The sequence below is a fragment of the Vombatus ursinus genome, unplaced genomic scaffold, assembly GCF_900497805.2.
Source record: "Vombatus ursinus unplaced genomic scaffold, bare-nosed wombat genome assembly UNPS02014235.1, whole genome shotgun sequence".
NCBI lineage: Eukaryota > Metazoa > Chordata > Mammalia > Diprotodontia > Vombatidae > Vombatus > Vombatus ursinus.
This window is the reverse complement of record NW_020954013.1, coordinates 397,112-404,849: the sequence shown is the minus strand read 5'-3', so window position 1 is coordinate 404,849 and position 7,738 is coordinate 397,112. Positions and strand designations below refer to the sequence as shown.

General features: G+C 36.3%; 2 pseudogenes; both read left to right on the top strand.

The window, feature by feature from the left end:
- The first annotated feature begins 223 nt into the window (after positions 1 to 223).
- Positions 224 to 1,179, top strand: LOC114041965 (annotated as a pseudogene).
- A 5,533-nt stretch (positions 1,180 to 6,712) lies between these two features.
- On the top strand, positions 6,713 to 7,651 carry LOC114041987 (annotated as a pseudogene).
- The last annotated feature ends 87 nt before the right edge of the window (positions 7,652 to 7,738 follow it).

Here is a 7,738-nt window from a genome sequence, read left to right as displayed (position 1 = left end):
TGTGAAGAAGGTGATGATCATGACCCAAGAGCAGAATAGTAAATGATTGATAAATATTTGTGAGTTGATACATTGAATACATGTCTCACAAATACTAGCATGGTAATATTTGTAGGGGAAGGTTCAGCACACCTCATAAAGAAGGTGAGTAGGTTGTGGAATTTTATTGGTAATTCCTCACAATGGAAAAATCACATTCCCCTGTGTTTCTCCCCAGGTGACTTTGGATCTAACAGTAAAGTGCTCTAAAACCCCCAAGGAATGAACTCTCTTAAAGAAGCCCTGGACATTTTCTACTTCACTGTGCTTTCCTTTGGAATCCTAGGGAACATGTTCCTTCTTTATCTACACAGCCTTAAGTACATCACTGATCACACAAAAAGATTCATAAGCCTGATCATCATCAATTTGGCCTTTGCTCATGTCTTAATGATTCTTTTTAGGGGCATTATCCCAATAATAAACAATTGGGTATGGAGAACTTTCCTAGAGGAAACAAGGGGTAAAATCTTAAATTACCTCATAAGAGAGACCCAGAGTCTTTCTCTTTGCAGCACCTGTCTCCTCAGTGTCTTCCAGGCCGTCACTATCAGTCCCAGCATCCTTAAGTGGGCAGAGGTTAAAACAAGAGCTCAAAAGTATATTCCTTCCTGCTGTATCCTGAGCTAGATTTTCAGTCTTCTTCTTGATATTGCTGCTCTGATGAATTATAGTAGTCCAAAGAACAGCAGTAATGAACGATGGAGGATTGGACAGATTTCTTTTGACTTGCAAGCCACAAGCATTATAAAAATTTTAATTTATGAGTCACCTGTTGATGCTGTGTTTGAGGGTCTCATGATCTGCTCCAGTGGCTACATGGTGTTTGTCCTACACAGACACAGCCAGTAAGTCCAACACATTCACAGTGTCAGCCTCTCCCCCAGAGCCTCCCCTGAGACCAAAGCCATCCTGATGCTGGTCATCACCTTTGTCTGCTTTAACTCAGCCAGTTCCCCTTTCATCATTTACACAGCTTCTGCTAGAGAAACCAGACACTGGGGCCTACGATTCACAGTCATGCTTTCCTTGTTTTATCCAATAGTCAGCCCTTTCATGCTGATCACCATTGATACCCAGAAGCCCAGGCCTGCTATCTTAGATCTAAAGAGCTCCTTTCAGGAAGGACTCTCTAGTTGAGAAGAACTGCTAGGGAAAATGGAAAGAATTGGGCATCAATTAGAATGAGATTAACAATTTAAACTATGTCACAAAATTAGCTCAAAATGCATTAGCAACCCAAATATAAGAGATTACATCATCAAAAAAGTAGAGGATAATAGGAGAAATGACAATTCAAAGCTAAGGACAAAGGTAGAATTCTTAGCAAAACAAAAAATAGAGTTGATTATGAAAAACAAATAATTTTAATTGTTTGAATTAAATCCAAAAATGTTTCTAAAAAATTCAATAAAAATAGAATAAGAAGAGTAACTCTCAAGCAGTGGGAGAGGGAGGGTTATAGCAAATGTTTTTATTGAGTCTGATATCCAACACATATAGAGAATTGATACAAGTATCTAAAACCAATATGCATTGTTCTATTGATTAGTGGTCAACGGACATGAAAAAAACTGTTTTTAAAGGAAGAATTGCAAACTATAAATTGCCGCATAAAAACACATTCCAAATCATTAATGGCAAAAGAAATATAAATTCAGACAATTCTGAGCTTTCATCTTATACTCAGCAAATTGACATGGATAACAAAGTATGAAACATTTCACATTGTGAGTGTTATGGTAAGACAGGCACACAGATGTAATTTCTGGAACTGGGGCTGCTTCCAACTATCCTAGATATTAATTTGGAATTATATGAGACAAATGACTTGAAAGTTCATCTCTTTAACCAAATGACCCCACTACTCCACCTCTACTCCCACAAGGTTAAAGATTAGAAACAAAGAGCTAATTGAAAATTAATGTTGCTTCCTGTCCTAAATACTTGCAAAGTTATAATTAACAGGATTTTATCCAAAAAATGATGATTGTCTCTCTCTATGTCATTGCAGGGGCAAGGGTCCAAAGGTATGAAACATTGCATAATTTTTTTCTTTTTACGTGATTTTGATAAATTTTCTTCCTTTTTTTCATGTATTAAATAATTTTCTTTGTTATAAGGTATTACTCTCTGAGAAGGGGTATGGACAGAGACACAAAGAAAATTTTAGGTAACATAAAAAGCGCAAAAAAAAGTTAGTAAAAATTCATTTTAAAAAATAATCAATCAGGGACAGCTTGGTGGCACAGTGGATAGAGCACTGGCCCTGGAGTCAGGAGGACCTGAGTTCAAATCAGGTCTCAGACCAGGTACTTCACACTTACTAGCTGTGTGACCCTGGGCAAGTCATTTAACCCCAGTTGCTTTGCAAAAATAATAAGAATAATAATAGTCAATCAACAAGAAAACTTCCTTTCAGAACTATAATGACCTCAAAAGGAATCAGGGGTGTTAAATAAGAAAAACTGAAGACCTGAGGGTTAATCGTTTCTATTCTGGGGGAAAAGAGAAAAAAACAAAAGTTCAAAGACTACACTGGCATAAAAAGAAGAATGATGAAGATGATAGCTAACATTAATACAGTGCTTACTATGTGCAAGGCACTATGCTAAATGTTAAACGCATTGGATCCTCACAACAACCCTGGGAGGTAGAAGCGATTATTATTCACATTTTACAGTTGAGAAAATTGAAGCAGTGAAAGGCTAAGTGGTTTGCTTAGGATTCCAGAGCTAGTCAGGCTACCTAGCCTGAGACTAGGCTTGAATTCAGGTCTTTCTGATGCCAGGTCCAGTGCTCTCTCTATCCACTGTGCCATCTACCGTAAAAAAAACGAGGTAGAATCCAATGGTGCTCATAATTGGGGCACATGCCAAGAGTATACAAATATGGAGGAAGGGATGAAAGGAGAGGGCATCACATGCACCTACACATACATTTATACAACGTTTGATGTAGAAATGTGTCATACTCAATAAGGAAATAAATATGGACAGAGAGAAAAGGGTTAAGTGGAAGGATATAATACAAAGCAGGGAAGTGTTGTAATCTCATCAAAATTCTGTATCTGGAAGGGGGAGCTAGAGGGAACAAAAGAAGCAATTGACCATCAATTGGGAACAGCTGAACAAATTTTGCTATTAAAAATACAGTGGGACTTTATTAGACTGATAACAAAAGTAATAATTTCAGAGAATCCTAGGAAATAAGAATCAATAAAGAATGGAATGAGCAGGAGCAGAAGAACAATTTATACAAGAAAAGCAACACCAATGAGAAACAGCATGGAAAGACAGCTCTAATCACAGCAATGACCTATCATAACTCTGGAAAATGCCTGATGACATATATCACACCGCCTGAAAGCTGATGGACTCAAGGTGCAGGAATAGATGCATATTTTTGCACATAGCTATTGTGGAGGTTCATTTTGCTTGGCTCTGCCTATTTGTTGTAAGAATATCTTTTCTTTCTTTTTCTATGGGGGTGAGGAATTAAGGGAGGGTAGTGGTAGTGATGAGAATTTTTAAATGTCATTGAAATATTTTTAAAAGTACATGGAAGAGTACAGAAGGAAGTTCAGAAGGAAGCACAGACAAGCAAAACAGTTTTGAAAGTTCCATGTGGAATTCATTATATACTTTTTAAAAACTTAGGGATAGGAAATAGAGATTCAATTTCACATAAAACCCTCTTTTTGGAATCGGCTAGGTATATGAAAATTCTCATTTTTTCTGTGTTTAAGTTCAGAATAAAAAAATAAAATCATTTGTCTGGTTGGCAAATTGATATCAATTGATTGTTATGGAAAGAAAGCACATCAGTGGGACAGAAACGAATTACAGCCTTAGCAAACCATCCTGAACCCATCTGAGAAATCTCCATAACCCTGAGGGAATAAGAAGTAGCTGAGTTCTGGGGACCTAACTGGTAGAGCTGGGAGACTAGATTCAAGGCCTCTATGTGCTCTACAAATGTAGTAATGAGGTCTTCTTTCCTCTCTGTTTTACTTTCCCTTGTCTCTACCATTTTCTTAAAAATTTGTTGTGGAAAATTGTTCAAGTAATATGTATCATGTAGCTTATTCTAGATATATCTAAGCCCTTCTGTACATCCAGACTTTAGATGGATTTGGTCAAATGGGGGAACAATCCAAAAAACATTCAACTAAAAAGTAAGTAGAAACAATCAATTTTAGCAAAATACCAGAATACGAAATAAAATGATTAGGATTTCTATGTATCACCAACAAGACTCTGAAAGAAGAAATAGTAAGAGATACCCCATTTACATGGAAAAAAAAATTCTCTAAATCAGTATTGATTGGAAAAATGCAAATTAAAGTGACTTTGAGATATCATCTTCCACATATCAGATTGGCTAAGATGATATAAAGGGAAAGCAACAAATATTGGAGGAGATACGAAAAAATTAGGACACTAATTCATTACTGGGGGAACTGTGAACTGATCCAACCATTTTGGACAACAATCTGGGATTATGCCCAAAAAGTTATAAAATGTATATACCCTTTGATGCAGCAATGCCACTATTACACCTGTTTCTCAAGATGATTAGAGAAAAAGAAAAGGAATGTATGTATTCTAAAATACTTATGCTAGCTCTCTTTGTAATGGCAAAGAACTGGAAATTAAAGAGATAACTGTCGATTGCGGATTGGTTAAGCAAGTTGTGGTATATAATTATGATGGAATAATATTGTACTATAACAAATGATGAGCTGGCTGGTTTTAGAAAAACATGGAAAGTTTGAATATGGAAAGATTTGCATAAGATAAAGAAGAGTAAAATGAGCAGAAACAAGAGAATGTTGTATACAGTAATAGCAATATTGTTCTAAGAACAAGTTTGAACAAGTAAGTCATTTTGAATATTATAAATATTCAAATCAATTACAAAGGACCAAAGAAGGAAGATGTTATCAAACTAAAGAGAAAGAATTGATAAATAGAAGTATGTGTAGTATGGTTTTACAAACATATATGTAGAGATTTGTGTGTGTGTATGTCTACATATATATACACATATATGTATATATATATGCACATATATATACATTTATGCCTAAAGGTAGACTTTTCTAAGGCAGGATGGAGAGGGAGGGAGAGAGAAAAAAATTATAAGTGCACAGCAAAGAACAACAGGAAACTTAGAAGGAAGAACAGAAAAGCAGGATAGCTTTGAAAACAATGCGTAGCACTTATTATAGAAATTTAAAAAATAAACAGTGTGAAATGGAAATTCAGGTTGTATATCAAATCCTCTTTTAATGTGGTGCTATGTACACAGGAATGTTCTTTTTTATCTTTTGTATTTAGGTTCAAAATGAATAAAAATTTAAAAACAAAAACAAGAAGTAAAGATAATAATAAAAATCCCAGAAAAAAAATACATTCAAATGTTTTAAACATATGGAAGTAAACCTGAGACACGTATAAGACCTATGTAAAGACAAACAGGGCAGCTAGGTGGTGCAGTGCATAGAGCATTAGGCTTGGAAAAAGGAAAACTCATCTTCATGAGTTCAAATCCACCCTCAGACACTTAATAGCTGTGTGACCCTGGACAAGTCCCTTAACCCTATTTGCCACAATTTCTCAATTGTAAAATGATCTGGACAAGAAAATGACAAACCACTCCAATAACTTTGCCAAGAAAACCCCAAACGAGGTCATGAAGAGTCAGACTTGACTAAAACAACTGAACATTAAATTATAACAATAAATGCAAATAGAAAAGATTTATTTACAGAATTAAAAAGAAAGATTTAAATATGTGGAAGGATTTTCATTCTCCTTCATTCTGTTATGCCAGAATAACTAAAATGTAGGGATTTTCTAAATTAATTTTAAATTTACTGTTATGTCAAACAAATTACAAAGGGAGTACCTGTAATCCGAGGTTGAAGCCCACCTCTGATGCCCCGTTTGTGCTCCCGGCAAATCTCCTAAACTCTCTGAGTTTCAGTAAATAGGGTACTTCAAGCATTCAATACAACCAGAGAAATTCCTAAATTATCATTAAAAATGTAAATGCTATTATGTAATGGGAGGAGACTATTTAAAAATAATCTTAAAATGAGAAAATTCAAATTTCTGACATTAGGTCTCCTCAGACCTAAATTGACATCACACCACTTAGATTTTCCAACTCCAAGATGGGGAGAAAAGAAGTAGAGAAGGAAGAAGAGGAAGGAGGAGGAGGAGGAGGAGGAGAAGGAGGAAGGAAAAGGGAAAGGAAAGGGGAAGGAAGGGGAGCATTATTTCTCCCAATCGATATCACTAAGATAAAACAGTGCATCCCCTGAATCCAAATGAGAAAAAATTTCTACCCACGGAAAGAACCTTTGGTGAGAAACCTTGTGGAAATGATCCACAAGAAGATCCAAGTTCTACTATCTCAATCCAAACCAACAGAAGGGTTGTCTATAGGAAGCTGTGTCACCAGCCCTGAAGTTTACAGGGTGATATGTTTAAGTAACATGGAACCTCTTACTTTAGTTGGTTCCTGCTCACTAATTTCACTTTATTCAGCAACAAACATTGTGCCAGGACACCATTGGCATGAACATTTCACGAAAGTGCACCAATTTTTTGTCTAAAAACCACATCTCCACCTGGGCCTAATCCCACTCACCTTGCACTCTCTCATGAAGGGGCCAGTGGAAGAGTTTAAGGAATGGTAATCAGATGAGGATCCATTTATTTTTTAATTTTAAAAAGTAAGCATTTTGCCTTCCTTGCTCATATCAATCACAGCACACAAGCTACATTTGATATATGGTCTGAGCCAAAGGAAACAAAGTGACTCTGTTTATTACCAACAAATCCCAGGAGGAGACAGAAAAAGAAATTCTATATCAAAAGACATGCACAAAACTTTAATACAAATTTGTATGATGAAACCTATAATTATGGTGGTTTCACAATGGTGCTTGATGATCACCGAGGATGCCCTGTAGGATGTCCCGTGCAGGAATGACAAGGCTTTGATAGAATGCCCCCAGGTTGTGGTGGGTATTCTATGCCCCCATCTAGAAGAGATTATGATATCCTGAACCCTCATAGAGGACCCCCACTACCTCCTCCTGGACATGGTGGCATGGGTGGTAGCACAATTTGAAATCTTCTTCTTCTTCCACCACTACCACCTACAGGAGAAAATCTTATGGCTCACAACAGAAGAGGAAAACCTAGGTACCTTTATAATGGCATAGTTTGTTTTAGTGATAATGAGACTTGGTACTCTGCAATAGATACAGGGAGTCCTTCTGAATGACAAATGGCTTATGAACCACAGAGTGTTTTTATATATGATTATTCCCATGCAGGGGTCCAAGGCTCATATGATGATCTTGGTGTACCTATTCTTACAAGACAAGTAACTATTCCCAATGATTTGGCTTGATCTATTATTGGCAAAGGTGGTCAGTGAATCAAACCAAGACATCATGAATCCAGAGCATCAATCAAAATTGATGAGCCTTTGGAAGGATCTGAGGATAGAATTATTGCCATTACCGGAACACAAGAATGCACAGTATTTATTACAACATAGTGTGAAGGAGTATTCAGGAAAGTTTTCCTAAGACTAATGAAAAATTGAAGGAGTCCTGCATCCTTTTTTAATCTGCTTCTGTTTAAAATGCCAACATTTCTCTGCTTCATAGGTAGTC